Here is a 17136-nt window from a genome sequence, read left to right as displayed (position 1 = left end):
TCTTAACAGTACAGTGCAAAATATTGTAGAGAGTTGATTAGAACAATAAAGGTATTTACAAAATGACCTGATGGCAAGTAAAAATACAGAATGAGAAGTTTAATTATAGATGGACATGTGGAGAGAAACTGTGTATGGGAAATGATTTAATACATAGAAGTACGAGTTAGACCAAGATCTATAAGCGGAGTGATGGTTGGAGAAATATAACTAGAGGGTAACAGTTTTAAGTACAGGCCACGCGGCGTAACTTGATTGCAGCCTACTATGCAAGGGGCAATATACTGTTGATTCTACTAATATATCCCACATCGCAAGGGAAATATATATCATGGTTATAAATGCAAATGAAACTAAACTGAAAACATTTATGTTATAAAATTATAATTTATGATATACTGAAGCTAAGAGGTAATTTACTAACACAAAATCAAAATAAATAAAAAAAAATGTAATTGTAATAACTATAAAGTATAATGAAATAAAAAATATGTGGAAAAAATACATAAATTACTGTAACTGTTAAATAATGACGAATGTGTTAATTATTATAATGTTTTAATTATTCAAATAATCTTATTTAGATCCTATACAGGTTAAATATTTCATTAACATTTGAACTAAGTTAAACTGATTTGTGTTCTGTATTCAAACTTTATGAATTAATTTCTTCAACTCCAGATAGTATCTCCGATGGAATCTTTAGTAGTGCTCGCTGCATCATCAGTAGAAATTTCACCATTTAGCTTGATGATTAGTTTGTCGACTTCAATATCAATGACACTGTAGTATCAATGGCCAGCAGTCATTTTCAATTTCAATAACTTTTTCAAAAATTTTAACCAAATACTAGTATAAATAGAAGAAACTTTCTGTTCAACGAAGACAATAATATTTACCATATTCCACAATTTAGCGGATGAATGCGAAGTTAAAACATAACTTTCATCTAAATATATGATTGGTCTATTTTCTTCCAAAAATTTCTTAATGGCTTTCAAATAAAAAATTCTCGTCATTGCAATCATCATGTTTCTCTGTCAACAATTTTTGGTTATTTGTTGTTTTCATCCACTTTAAATCTTAAATCATGTAATATAATCCTGAAACTTGTTTCTCCTCCTTGTTAACTGAGATAATTTTGAAGTTTATTTTTTATTTTTTGACGGTGGGTACAGTTTTACCTGTTAAGTAAAAATTGTGAACAATTCTTCTGACAGCGAGGAATCATAATTGTCAGTCATTGTAACAGGTTTTCAACTCTCGCAATTTTTATCTGGCGTACAGAAACCTGACACACCATTTTCATTTGAAAACATGCCTTCAGCTTTCCTTTTTATATGTGTTATTGCACTAATAGATACACCGTAGCTTTACTACAAAAAAGCTGAACTTGTTGCAAGGAATAAGAAAACTGTCATCTGATTTCTTAGATTTATGTTATGAATAAATTGTGCACTTTCTGATAACAAACTTTACATAACTTAGTGCTCCTGCCATTTTTTTTATTGAGCAGATCTGGTAAGTCCGCATTCATCTTTGATGTAATGTTGTATCTTCTTCCAGTAGTTGGTAGAAAAAGCTCTGAAGGAGTGAGAATCTTTGAAATATTTTCCAGTTGAACTTGTTTGTATCCCTCAACGATTTCTTGAATGAAGTACCAGGATCATGCGGATGGGAAAAATGTGTTCGATACTCCTCTTCATTTTCACGTATTTTGACTTCAATAACTTCACCTAACCACCACTTGCCATCGTATGTATATACAGCACGCATCATTTTTACTTTTTGGCTTTGGTAAACCTATAAAGCAATCAAATACTTTTTTTCTTTTTCTTTTGAGTAGTTAGTTCACAACGATCAACAGAAACCTACTGTAGAAAAATTTATTAGTGCCTGAACATTTTTTACACTGCAACAGCATGCACGTTTCATTTTCTATATCACATACATCATCTAACATCTAGCATAAAATATTTATCTAAATATTCAGTTTTATATGAACAGTACTGATATTTTTTGTTTCAGTATATCCACTTCCACTTTTTTTATCCTGAATGTGTACACATTGTAGAAACAATGTTTACATTCAGATTTACGCAAATATTAATGTCCATGCATGTCTATTCGCTCTCGTGTTTAAATATGAGTTTGTGTCTCTATCTAGAGATACAAACTATCTATCTAGAATATAAGTTCTCATTACGGACATATCAAAATATTTTGTATAGTAGACCTAAATTATTAGCTGAAAAAATACAGCTGTGAATTTTTTGGATACATTGTTCACAATTAGAAGGAATGGTGTTTTTAGCAATTTGATGGCTTCATTACTAATCAAATCCTTTGAGTAACAAAATAAGTTTTATATGCTTTAAAATATATAAAAAGTACTTACTGCTGTAAAATTTCAGATTTTTGCCACTTGTACCACATGTGGTTTTTGGGCCCTTAAAATGAGTCATTTTCAAAATCTTACAATCTGGTACCAATTTTTTTTAATGAAGGACACTCATGCTACCGCTCATGGAAAAAATGACAAAAATGTCTGTTTTTACCTGTTAGCAAATTAGAACTATTATTCCAGAAAACCTTTTTTAAACATTTAACAAAATATTTTTTGGCCACTACAAGGTGGGTAGTTATTGTATACAAAATATCATTAAAATCAAAAATAGTGATAAAATACAAGTTTTGAAAATTTGTTGAATTAAAATGGAATACCCTATCAGAGATATGAAGGAAGAATCCTTATAAGAGAGAGAGCTTGCAAGAATGAGATGGTTTGGTTATGTTAAAAGAACTGAAGAGAGAATACCTTCTATATAATGGAGCGATTAATTCATGACATACTTTGTATAAACGTTGGAAAGGAAGCCAAGGTGGCTAAAAGAAGTGGAAGAGTATTCTCAGGAACGTGGAAAAGAATGGAAGGAGGTTGTGGAACAAAGGTCGGGGCAGGATACAAAAAGGTTCCTGCTTAATACCATGTATCAAAGCAAATCTGGCTAGCATCTAGAAACTTGACACAATGATCAAAAAATAGATTACATAAATGCAGTTTGTAAGTATTAGAGTAAATTAGTAACATAACCCAAAACAGATGTCTAAACCTGTCTGCAACTTCTGTTCCATTTGTATTTATTTCAACTAATAATTCAAGTAAAAGGATTTTCATAAAGTAAACAAAATAATTAAACAAAAGTAGTATGTTATTGGTTGGATGTAAATTAGATTTAAATATCTCCTTACAACTTAATGATTCAACTCTTGAAATTTCTCAGGGAGCAATATCTTCTGAATAGAGTATAAATGCAAACAGTCAAAGCTATTCTCTTATATAAAATATGTTAAAGTTAATTTTTAACGTTGCTCCCTTGTTTTCTGACTTTTTTCTATGACTATGATTAAAGATAAATAGTTCTGGAGCTAAAATTATGTTTAATCAATGTGGGATTTTTTCACTTTTCAACATAATCTCCCTGCTCCCCCGTTCGGATCTCCGGGTGGGGACTACTAAGGAAGGGGTCACCAGAAAAGTAAAAAATAACATTCTACGAGTCGGAGCGTGGAATGTTAGAAGCTTAAAAAAGGTTGGTAGGATAGAAAATTTAAAAAGGGAAATGGATAGGGTAAAGGTGGATATAGTAAGAATTAGTGAGGTTCGGTGGGAAGAGGAAGGCGACTTTTGGGCAGGTGACTTTAGAGTAATTAACTCAGCGTCATATAATGGGCAGGCAGGAGTAAGTTTCGTGATGAACAAGAAGATAGGGAGGAGAGTGGAGTATTTCAAGATGCATAGCGATAGAATCATTGTAATAAGGATAAAATCAAAACCTAAACCGATAACGATTGTTAACGTCTATATGCCTACAAGCGCCCATGACGATGATGAGGTAGAGTGTGTATACGAAGAGATTGATGAAGCAATTAAACACGTAAAAGGAGATGAAAATTTAATAATAGTTGGAGATTGGAATGCAAGCATTGGAAAAGGCAAGGAAGGAAATATTGTGGGTGAATATGAGCTGGGCAAAAGGAATGAAAGAGGGAACACCAACTTATTGAGTTCTGCACGAAGTATAATGTAGTAAATGGCAACACCCAGTTTAAAAATCATAATAGAAGAATAAACACTTGGAAAAAGCCAGGCGATACTGCAAGGTATCAGATAGATTATATCATGGTTAAGCAAAGATTTAGAAATCAACTCGTTGACTGCAAAACTTACCCTGGAGCAGACATTGATAGAGACCATAATTTGGTGATAATGAAATGTAGATTGGGATTTAAAAACCTGAAGAAAAGGTGTCAGATGAGTCGGTGGAATTTAGAGAAGCTTGAGGAAGATGAGGTAAAGAAGATTTTTGAGGAGGACATCACAAGAGGTCTGAGTAAAAAAGATGTAGATGAAGAATGGGAGAATGTTAAAAAGGAAATTCTTAAATCAGCAGAAGCAAACTTAGGCGGAATAAAGAGAACTGGTAGAAAACCTTGGTTTCAGACAATATATTGCAGCTGATGGATGAACGTAGAAAATATAAGAATGCTAGTGACGAAGAAAGTAAAAGGAACTATCGGCAATTAAGAAATGCTATAAACAGGAAGTGCAAACTGCCGAAAGAAGAGTGGATTAAAGAAAAGTGTTCAGAAGTGGAAAGAGAAATGAACATTGGTAAAATAGACGGAGCATACAGGAAAGTTAAGGAAAATTTTGGGGTACATAAATTAAAATCTAATAATGTGTTAAACAAAGATGGTACACCAATATATAATACGAAAGGTAAAGTCGATAGATGGGTAGAATATATTGAAGAGTTATACGGAGGAAATGAATTAGAAAATGGTGTTATAGAGGAAGAAGAGGAAGTTGAGGAGGATGAAATGGGAGAAACAATACTGAGATCTGAATTTAAGAGAGCATTAAAAGATTTAAATGGCAGAAAGGCTCCTGGAATAGACGGAATACCTGTAGAATTACTGTGCAGTGCAGGTGAGGAAGCGATTGATAGATTATACAAACAGAATAATTAAGAATACAGAACAATTAGTTTAACTAGTCACGCATCAAAAATCTTAACTAGAATTCTATACAGAAGAATTGAGAGGAGTGGAGGAAGTGTTAGGAGAAGACCAATTTGGTTTCAGGAAAAGTATAGGGACAAGGGAAGCAACTTTAGGCCTCAGATTAATAGTAGAAGGAAGATTAAAGAAAAACAAACCAACATACTTGGCGTTTATAGACCTAGAAAAGGCATTCGATAACTTAGACTGGAATAAAATGTTCAGCATTTTAAAAAATTAGGTTTCAAATACAGAGATAGAAGAACAATTGCAAACATGTACAGGAACCAAACAGCAACAGTAACTATTGAAGAACATAAGAAAGAAGCCGTAATAAGAAAGGGAGTCTGACAAGGATGTTCCCTGTCTCCGTTACTTTTTAATCTTTACATGGAACTAGCAGTTAATGATGTTAAAGAACAATTTAGATTCGGAGTAACAGTACAAGGTGAAAAGATAAAGATGCTACGATTTTCTGATGATATAGTAATTCTAGCCGAGAGTAAAAAGGATTTAGAAGAAACAATGAATGGCATTGATGAAGTCCTACGCAAGAACTATCGCATGAAAATAAACAAGAACAAAACAAAGTAATGAAATGTAGTAGAAATAACAAAGATGGACCACTGAATGTGAAAATAGGAGGAGAAAAGATTATGGAGGTAGAAGAATTTTGTTATTTGGGAAGTAGAATTACTAAAGATGGACGAAGCAGGAGCGATATAAAATGCCGAATAGCACAAGCTAAACGAGCCTTCAGTAAGAAATATAATTTGTTTACATCAAAAATTAATTTAAATGTCAGGAAAAGATTTTTGAAAGTGTATGTTTGGAGTGTCGCTTTATATGGAAGTGAAACTTGGACAATCGGAGTATCTGAGAAGAAAAGATTAGAAGCTTTTGAAATGCGGTGCTATAGGAGAATGTTAAAAATCAGACGGGTGGATAAAGTGACAAATGAAGAGGTATTGCGGCAAATAGATGAAGAAAGAAGAATTTGGAAAAATATAGTTAAAAGAAGAGACAGACTTATAGGCCACATACTAAGGCATCCTGGAATAGTCGCTTTAATATTGGAAGGACAGGTATAAGGGAAAAATTGTGTAGGCAGGCCACGTTTGGAATATGTAAAACAAATTGTTGGGGATGTAGGATGTAGAGGGTATACTGAAATGAAACTAGCACTAGATAGGGAATCTTGGAGAGCTGCATCAAACCAGTCAAATGACTGAAGACAAAAAACTCCCTGTTCTTCAACAATGCCTGCTGCAAAGAAATCTGTTGATGTCAGAACCAATCTGGCACATGTTCTTTGATGTTGTCATTGCCATTGAACTTCTTATCACAGCATCTCCTTGAGTGGACCAAACAAGTGGAAATCCAATGGGGCCAAGTAGGGCCAAGTAGGATGAGGCGGTATTCCCAATGGAACCTGTTGATGGTTTCTTGAGTTACCTGATTTGTATGATGCCAGCTGTTTGGATCCCAAAAGATTGTTATGATTTTTTTCTGCTAATGGTAGGGTTCGGAATTTTTTTTGGCAGGTGAACTTGTGTGCTTCCACTCTTTGCTCTGTGTTTTTGATTCCAGTTCATAATGGTGAATCCAAGTCTTATCTCAGCTTAGTATGCTATGAAAAACATCACCTTCATGCTGAAATAGTTGTTTCAGCTTTGTGCACACACAAAGCCTTGGTTCCTTATGGTGATCTGTCAACTCTTGGAACCCACCCTGCACTGTTTTACAGCACTTTAGCTATTTGGTGATAATGTTATGAATTGTATCAATACATATTATTTTTCAGCTATAATCTCATTTGTGATCCGTCAGTCTTCCTGGATAAGAATCTAAGAAAGATTCAAGTGCTGGAGTTCGAACTTCAATTTGATATTTGTTTCAGTCACCAAAGTTTGACAGTTTTTTAATTTTTCTATTCATTTGTCAAGATTTCTGTGGTTCATATAACTTTGCCTGTATTGTTTGGTCATGCAAGAGTAAATATTAAGCAGTGTTTCATCTCAGAAAGCAAAAAATGAATCGCTGCAGGCTGTTCAACTAATTCGCAAACTTCAAGAGAACTAGCTACCATAAAATGAAATTATAAATAAAACAACTCTTCTCAAAGAGCTAATCAAAGTCATCACAGCATTACCAAATTACTGTTCTGAATGTATCATATAAACTGTTTTGCTTCTGCAGCTGTTTGTGTCTTTAATTATTGAACGACCCTTGTATTCAAGTTTTTCATAATTTTATACACATTTTAGAATCCAGAATTAAACACTAGCTTTAAATATTTTTCTTCAACTTAATGGCCAGAACCAACTGCAGGCCATTATGTCACATTACTAGAAAAGGTTATGGCATAAACATTTTTTGAACAAATGTTTTAATAAGAAAAATATGCTGTATCGATTGATCTACATTTTGTATGGAGTAATTTATACTATACCATCTTGTCAGGTGTGTAATATTTCCAATACATATATATATATATTTTTTTTTTTATTATTAAATTTAAAAAAATGTAGACAGCAACCTAAGAAACTGAGACTGCATTTCTCACGAAAGAATAACTTTGCCTTTAAATTTATGTCTTGAGCTTTATAGATTAAAACTGATTATTGCTGAGAATTGTGATTTACTTAAAAAAAAAATTTGCAAGCACTTTGGAAATAAATATAAACTTACACATAAAAATACCCTATTTTTTCATTAGTGTAATCTTAATTTTCACAACTTTTAAGAGAATATTTTTAGAATAGATATTGGTATATTTAATATATTTTAGACATTCTTTATCTACCTTTATAAACCTTTTTAAAAACTTTTCTGATGATCTATTTCAACATAGCAGCTTTTAACAGAAACGCTATCTTCACTCAGGCAAAAAAAATTAATGAAAAGTGTTTCAGAAAAAGTAATTCAATATAATAATGATATGTATATAGTTTCCTTAATTAACAATGACATAAAATAACAATTATTTTGAAGAGTGTAATTGGTTCGCAATGCTACACAGTGAATTAGTTGCACAGAAGTTAAATGCAGAAGTCAGGAATACACCAATAGAATTAACAAAATTCTGCTTCTGAGAAAATAATTCAAATGTATAAGCCTACTTTTCCTAAGCTAATTGTAAATTAGCTTGCACCTATTGAAAAAATATAGGGTGGGTACATGTTTACTGTTTATTTCAGTTCACTTTTGTTTAGAAAAGAATTACAAAAAATGAAATCAGCAGAATGAAATGATTTGAACACACAGATGAATATTTTGCACACTTTGATACTTTTTGCGTTTTTGGTTAAACATGAAGATATTACAGGTATACGAGTAATACTGGTAAAATGAGAGATAAAGATGACGATGATGCAACTGTAATATACTGAGTAACACTAAACTTATTTGCTAATGCTTTTTTTAAAAAAATGGAATATTGTTACATCAAATGACTATGAAGTGAGATGAGGTATTTACAGTGAGATGAGGCTTATATATAAGATCCATATCATGTTGATCAATTGCAGGCAACAAGGCAAATGCTCTCATCTGTGTAATTAAATAAGCATGATGGACTTAATGTTCAACACATCTGAATAATTCAAAAGGACAAGAAAAAATAAAAAATTATAAATGAGCATGCCAAATTAACATTTATACTAATTTTGTCAAAAGATGGTACGTGTGGGACATGAACGCTAGTATGTTTCATAAGAGTACAGAGACAGTGAAAAATCAGTTAGTTGTGATATGAGTACAAGGCAAAAAACAAAATATTCTATTATTCAGGAGTGAGGGAAGAATTTAGTTGATTACTCAAACTTTTGAACAGAAATTGGAGTTCAAACACATATTTGACAAGTGATTAAATATGCAAGGATTGAAAATATATATGTTAAAGTGCACTAATCATTTTTTAAATGAGAAATCAGAAAATTAATTAAAAGAAATACTAAACTGAATAGAATCATTGCTAGGAAAGAAATTAAGTGTAAAATATAAAGAAGTGCAATTAAATAATGAAAGGGAAAATATAAAAAAAAATTGCAGAATTTTGTTATTTAGTCAGAAATATCAGAACGGACAAATGAAGTAATGCAGACAATGAGTCTGATATAAGAAAGATGAGCTTTCATGCTCACATATTGGAATCAAGAATAAAATATATAATTATTTTCTTAAAAATATTTGTATGTAATGCAGCGCTATAGAGTAGCAAAAGATGGGCAATAGAAATACCAAAAATGAAAACAAGATCTCCTAGTAAGAAAATTTTAAAGGAGGATTTTTAAAATTACATAAATTATGTTTCATACAAAAATGTCTTTAATGGGAATAAAAGAAAAATTCTATGGCACATTCTAGCAAACTGAAAGGCAGTAAATATGCATTAAAACACCCAAGTTATTAGGTAGGTTTGGCAGTTAACAGTGGGGTATGTACAGAATAAATACTCTGTGAAAGACGTAGAATATGTGAAATAGATAACTGAGGGTGTAAATAATATATTTAATTTTGATACCTGGTGGCATCAAAATTACTGTTTATTTGGAGGAATTTATTTTTTTGCACTAATATGTATTACAACAATATAACTGGGACTGTAGATAAGTATGAAGATAAATTAGTATGAACTGGTCACTTATTTTTTTATTCATATTTTTATAACAAATCCACTTTCACCACTGCATTCTAAGCTATAAAGTAATCACATTTACTTTTTATTTTTAATTATATCTTTATAGCAAATCCACTTCCATCACTAGATTCATCCATTTTCATTGAATTTCAAATATGCTAGTTATTTATGTAGTTTTAGCAATTAAAAAAGAGAAAAAGGAGGTTAACAGTAATTGTACCCACCAATTTCTATAATAACGACTTTATTTTCTTGCTATGTTTTTGTAAATTTAATCACAAAATTTGAAGTTGGTTAGAGGTTACACCGAGTGAGTGCAAAGGGAAGTGGGGGTAGTTTTTTTAAAATGAAATGTATTAATATAATATATTAATACATTAATATAATAATATATTAATATAATGCAATGATTCCTGGGCAGAGTGAAATAAAACCACACTGAAATTGTAAACTCCAATTGAGAGGTAAATTTGATATTTTCTTATGGTTTTTGATCTGACTATTGAATAAAACAGTCTCCAGAATGATATCTCCAGTAGTTTTTGATGATAATATCAGATATAAAACTGAAAAATTTGTTATTTAAAAACATTGGTTGTATTTTGTTTGTAATAAAAGAAATTGTTAAATTATTAATAAATGCTTAAAATTTATTATCAAAACTAGTAAAGAATTTAAATCTGAGAAATTTAAATTTAAATTTAAATCATGTAAAATAGCCCAATAAAAAACAAACACACGTTTGAGAAATTTTACTTTATTATTAACAATTATCATATGAAAACATGTGAAAAACAGTATTGTATTAAAGATAAAGAAAAAATGAAAAAAAACATACAAATATTGCTATGAAAATAAAGTTTATCATTTTCAAATTCACAATCCAACTGAAAATTTGAAAAATTATAATTTCATAATTTAGTAATAAAGAAGTCAATTAAGTAACAATGCACTTTATGTTGTATCATCAGTGCATTGCATGTTCTATGTTTCCGCTGTAAATTGTTGCCAGCACAGTGTAGTATATGTGGTTTCTTTAACTGGTGTCATACTGCAGCAATGCCTTTGCTATTTATGACTGAGGAATATACACGGATATGGTATTTATCTTGGGAATGTTTGTTAGAAATGTAACTTCTGCTGCAGAATATCAAAGAAATTTTTCAAACCGTGGGTTCCACATCCTAAAACAATTAGTGGAACATTTCATACCCTATGAGAAACGAGTACACTTCCCAGCATTAGTCCTAACCATGATCGTTCAGCCCATCATGATGCTATTATAGATGAAATCATTATTGAAATTATTCAATGAAGTCCAGATGTTAGTACAGGGCACCTTCTGGTGGTTCAGAGGGTAACTGTGAACTGTCTTTTCTCTTGGTAAAAAACTCACCAATAGATCCACTCAATTTGCAACACTGCAACTGGTGGAATATGAACTATTGATTGTACAGGTTAATTTTATTCACCGACAAGGCTCAGTTTACTCAGGACGCCATCAATAACCTTTGTGATAAACACACTTGGACAGAAGTCAATCCAAACACAACAGTAGAACATAATTTCCACACTGATTTAGTGTCAATGTGCGGTGTGGTCTACTTTAAAATCAGCAAATTGGATCATTCATTCTCCCAGGATGACTAAATTCCAACATTTACATGGAATTCCTTAAGGAGCAATTGCTGCTGGCATTAGAAGATGTTCCACTAGCATAAAGATACTGCATGTACTTTCAGCACGATTGTGCGCCTCCCCACTTCTCACATGCCATATCAGCACATTTAAATGAGCCATCTCCAGAGCAATAGATAGGCCGTGGCAAGCCACACTCCAATGGCCAGCAACATCACTTGATCTAACAGCGTTAAGATTTTTGTATGTGGTGATGAAAAGTATTATGCACAAGAGAAAAATTCATATGCATTAAGAGTTGGTTCTTATATCACAGATGCTGCTGTACAAATTAAGGAGCGTCGTGCAGAATTGCAGAGAGCAATCCAAAAGCATGTATGACATCAGGCCATTAAGTAAAAATAATTACTGTAATAAACATTAGTAAACAAGGAAAAATATCTTTATGAGAAATGTTTAAATGCTAACTAGATTCATATTTGTAAAAAGCAAATAAAAAAGTAAACTCTGTTACAGTAAGTCTGTCAGAAGGGTAGATTTCCGGTTTTAGTAAGAAAAAAAGATATTGCACTGGTGTAATTTTTTTAAATAATATTGCTTTTGATGTTATTGCTAGCTTTTGAAAATGTTTTGGAACCATTGGGAAACCAGCTCGCACCTGGTGATGTTTGCAAAATTCCATTTTGGCTTTCTAACATGTCACCCTTCAAGTTACAATGTGAAAATTTACCCAAAAACCCTGTTTTTGGCTTTAACTTTGGTTCCAGTGAACCGATTTGCTTGAAAATCAATAGGGCTCTATTCCCAATAGGTTTACATCACTCCACAAAGTTTCATGAAAACTGGTTAAGATTTGCGCCTGAAAGAGCAAACAAAAAAATGTTATATATATATACATTTTATAATACTTCAGTATATAAATATACTGAAGTATTGTGTACAGGAGACTTCAAAATGTAAAGAAACAATGGACCCCTCACCCAACACTCCCTTAAAATATCTGACTGGACACAGTAGCAATTTCTGAAAATTCTTTGGAAATTTGCTAAAAATAATTATTTCATTTAACTCCACTCAGAGGGTCCAGCCTATCCCAATTTTGAATGACAGAATATGGTCACTATGATCACAATCAAGGTAGTCAGGCCCGCTTTATAATTCTGTGCTTTCCTATATGCAGCCATGTTATACTACTAACACTTTCTTTTATTTTCCAGATTGGTCTGAAGCACCATTAGAAACTGTCCAGAACTTATCAAAACTAAACATAAAAAGAAGTCTTTATTAACATACTAGCTGTCTGGGCTAAAGGTTTCCAAACGTAATGGCCTATATTTAGAAAACCAGTCATTGTATCTCTGAGATATAGGCTCAATCGACAGGAAATATCTCCAAGATTTGTTCTGTATACTCTCAAGGTGAGTGGAATACGCATGGACAGACAACCTGACTCACAATGCAATTATAGTCAATAAAAATGTGGACCCCAAAACAAAAGGTTCAATGTGTGCTTTGGTTAGCAAAGTGCCAATCAGTTACGCGTGTTCAATGCGTGTATGATCTAAATGGAATCAATTCTCTTACAACCAAGTATATTCATCAGTGGGATACAACTTTAAGAGAGACTGCAAACTTGGTTTCACAAACTGGAAATCGTCCTAAGTTTCAGTTACTGACAAGGCTTGTGGATCATGGATGCGAAGCATTCACTGCCAGTCCTGAAAAGTCAATTAGGTGAGTTAGTTATGATTTGCAAATTTCTTGTTAGGCAGCTCACACAACACTGTTCATAAGCAGCTCTGTTTGCGAGGGTACAAGTAACAACTCCATCACATTAAACCAAATGATCACCACCTAAGATAACAGTTTGCTGCTGAGGTAATGCATCATGTAAAGAAAAAATCCTAATAATCTTATTACACTGTTATTTAGTGATGAGTATCATCACTAAGTTTAGTGACCTTTCATATGTGCAGGAAAGTTAACGAACACAATTGTTGAATTTGGGGAACAGTAATTAAAAATGAAAGGGACACACTGTAGGTCAAAGTCTGGTTAGGACTGTATAAAAATGGTGTCATCTGTTCATTTTTTTTTCATGGAGCCCATTGTGACAGGACACATGTGCCTATGCATGAGAACTTTGTTATTTCTCAAATTCTTGTAGGCTTCAGTTTCCAACAAGATGGTGGTCTACCACTTTTATCAAGATATTAACATCTTCTTATCAACACTTTCCCCAGATGTTGGATCGAACAAGGAGATCCAACGCATGGCCACCTAGATCTCCAGATATCATTCCTTTGAACTTTTTTACTTCGGAATTTATTAAAAGTTGTGTGTGCCAAAAAAAATTGAGATTTGTACAATTTAAAACAGAAAATTGTTGAAGCTGTTGGTCTAATAACGCCATAGATGCTCCTAAACACCTGGCAAAAGTTAGATTACAGTCCAGACATCTGCTGAGCTACAAAAGGTGCATATACATTGAACTTGACTGGACTACATTAAAACTTGGTGAGTTGCTGTATTAAAAAAAAAGGTTAAACTATAACTAGTTCTCTTAATATAGGCTGTTACTTTTAGCTACATTTAGCCCAGACCACCCTGTATTAATTAAACTTTTATTCACATACACATTAGTATTTACTGAAAAACAAATCAGTGAAAGTAAATACTTTTTTTACTTCAAGAAATTTTTACCTTACTATATTAAATCATATTTATTTTACTGAACAAAAGTAAACTTTTAGGAAAAAAATTCGATTTATTAACTTCACTGAACTAAGTAGGTCTATTAATTATATTCTTATATGTTTTAAATTTAATTTTATAAATATTTTTCAACTACTTCACAAAAGTGCAGTTTATTCAAATTTTCATTTTTTTTAAAAACTTTTGATTTTAATAGAATTTTTTATTCTGACCCGCGTCACAAATTACAATGATGCTATTCACATCATGAACCTCCTTGAACTACATAATTTCAGATGTCTTATTTTATATGACCTGGAAAATTGAGATTTCCTTATTAATTGGGAACCACTTACCTCATTTTTTGAAAAAAGAATTAAATTATTAAACAAATTGTTTTATTTTAAGAATTGTATATTTAAGCTCTTTATGTGATATAGCTATAAAATTAATAGCATAATTTATAAAAGAATTGTTTATTTTAAGAACATAATCAGTACTGCACATAACCCCTACTTTGAAATCTGTTCAAAATTAAAACACATATTGTAATTTTTAATGGACTAACCATGGAAAAGCACCAGGTGTTTTCTTAATTCAAAATGATAAAAACTACTCTGTATGATGAACAGGAAATATAAGAAAAAATATACAATGGTTGATAATTTGATTCTTCTTAAATCTGACAACATAAGATTACATTAAAATATATTATCTAAACAAGATTCATCAAGGTGGTGCATAATCATGATCAGTATCACTATTGTCAAAATAATGCATATGTCTTCATCAACAAAAGTCATTAAAGTGGCACGTAACTAATCACAACCAAGTAACATAACCTCCTGTTAGATCCACAGTGGTTTTCATGAAAAATGGCACTAGAAAACTTAAAATTTTTTTCTGAACCAATATGCTTAAAATGAAAACACAGACTTACTTGAATATACCTCTGAAAGAAGTTTAACCTGACAAAATCCAAAAAGCTCAGTTGACATGCAAGGCGGAGAATGGATGGCTGTACTGATGGTAAGGCACATGTATGGATATATTTGAGTGCCCTGTATAGCATATCTGCACTGTGAACAATGGCTGGAGACATGCATGTTATTATAAGTAAAAACTGTTGGCCAATTGTTTATGAATTGTTAGTAGTGGAAAAAATTTCAAAACTTTGTCACTTGATACTGACCTAAAAACCGAAGATGAATGTCAACAAAATTTGGCCTACAGCAAGCAACCGAGAAAGGAAAATATAATTTTACCTGATTGAAACTGGATAAGTGAAATGAAATAGAAACTTTTAAAAAAATATCATAGCAGACTGACTTGGTGTTATTTTTAAACTGGAACACTAGCATTACAGAAGTGGGAAAATTATTGCTTCAACCAAAAATCAGTACAACAGTCACTCAAAAATCAAGGTCATTTAGCTTTATATTCCTGTTCTTACAAATCAGGTTAGTTTAGTGCAGTGATTCTCAACTTTTTCAGCTCTATGACCTCCAAGAAGTAAAAAAAAAAAAACACCCACAACCCAATGAAACCTAGTTAAAACTATTCAACTGCACTGATATAGCAAAGGATATGAACATGCACATATGAAGTGTATAAACATAAGCAATTTACAGATTCCAGCTTCATGTGTAAGTGTTCCTTGAAATTTGATCTGTTTGCATAATATTCATTGCAAGAGCGTCATGTTCAAACACGCATATGGTATGTTTGAACACATTGTGCTTGTAAAAAATGATGCTGATTCTTTAAATAAATTAAGTCTTTATGATCTTGTGATTATAATTAATTTTATTGCGATTATAAATATATTCATATGTATAACATATTATGTAAATTTATTGTATTAATAAATGTAATATCACATGAGACTTATTGAGTCCTTGAGACTTGTAGTAGAGACTGGTAGAAGATTGGAATAGGACTGTATGAGGACTTGAATAGGACTGTCTCAATGAAGTGAGGAGCTTGCTTTTATACTGTGTACAGAGCTGCTGAATCATCAGGCGCCTAGAGAAATGTAAAGAACCAAGTGATGCCGACAGGAGCTGAGTGCATCTATAAGGAGCTGTATGGAGCCGCTGATTTGTCAGGAGCCAAGTGAAATGTAAAGAGCCGAGTGATGCTGACAGGAGCCAAGTGCATCTATATGGAGCTGTGTGAACTGTGCAGAGCCGCTGAATCGTCAGAAGCCGAGTGTGAATCCAATCTAAGCCGAAGATCTTTAAATTTTACAACCCCTAATTTAAATGAAAATCAATGTATCTCATTAATAGTGAATTTTAAATAACATGTGTGGAATTTTAAATAACTAGTCTATACAGTGCTCTCAGCAGTATAAAAGAGGCGTAAGGGATTGCACAATCGGTTTAGTTTTGAGTGCAAAACATTAGTCTGATACCTTTATTAAAGTTTTTAAAAGCGTAGTTTCATTGAAAATAATAATAATTGAGGGTTTGGTTTTTTAATGTATGGTTAAACGTGTAACTATTTTCTTCAGTTAGGTTCTTATACAAAATGGATAAATTTGTGAAACAAACAAAGTAAGCCATCACATCCAATTAATCGATTGGTAAAAAGAAAAGATTGTACAATGACAGTTATTTAAATTAGGGTTTTACATCAGGTGGAAAGCAACAGTGAGTTGTTTGCTTTCAAGTCCTTTACAATGAAAGCTTGGAGCCATCAAAATTAATTTGACACTTGGAGACTAAACATCATAAAAGACCCTTGGAATTTTTCAAAAGAAAATTATACACTTCGAGAAATCAACAAGCTTCTATTTATAGATCAAGCTATACTGACTGATAAAAGTACATTTGAAGCACCTTATCTCGTATCATTAAGAGTAGATAAGATCCCATACAATCATAGAATATCTCATATTGCATGCTGCAATTGATATGGTCAGTGTTTTCATTGGCATGGAAAAAGCAAAAAAGTTTATAAATTTTGCTTTCTAATGACTAAGCATAAAGGCAAATTGATTACATGCTTATGACCACATAGTTCAGCAAGAGGGTTCAAGTGAATGCTTTACTATTCAATTTGATGAATCAACAGATATGGCAAACATTTCTCAG

The 17136-nt window shown here is 32.1% G+C and overlaps 1 protein-coding gene across 6 annotated transcripts in view; it reads right to left on the bottom strand.

The window, feature by feature from the left end:
* Nucleotides 1-17136, bottom strand: part of LOC142320486 (uncharacterized) — a 215431-nt gene that overhangs the window by 148539 nt on the left and 49756 nt on the right. The gene's annotated exons all lie outside the window — the stretch shown is intronic.

This window comes from Lycorma delicatula, chromosome 2, assembly GCF_047948215.1.
Source record: "Lycorma delicatula isolate Av1 chromosome 2, ASM4794821v1, whole genome shotgun sequence".
Taxonomy (NCBI): Eukaryota; Metazoa; Arthropoda; class Insecta; order Hemiptera; family Fulgoridae; genus Lycorma; species Lycorma delicatula.
Note: the sequence above shows the minus strand (reverse complement) of the source record. Positions and strands in the feature narration are given on the sequence as shown.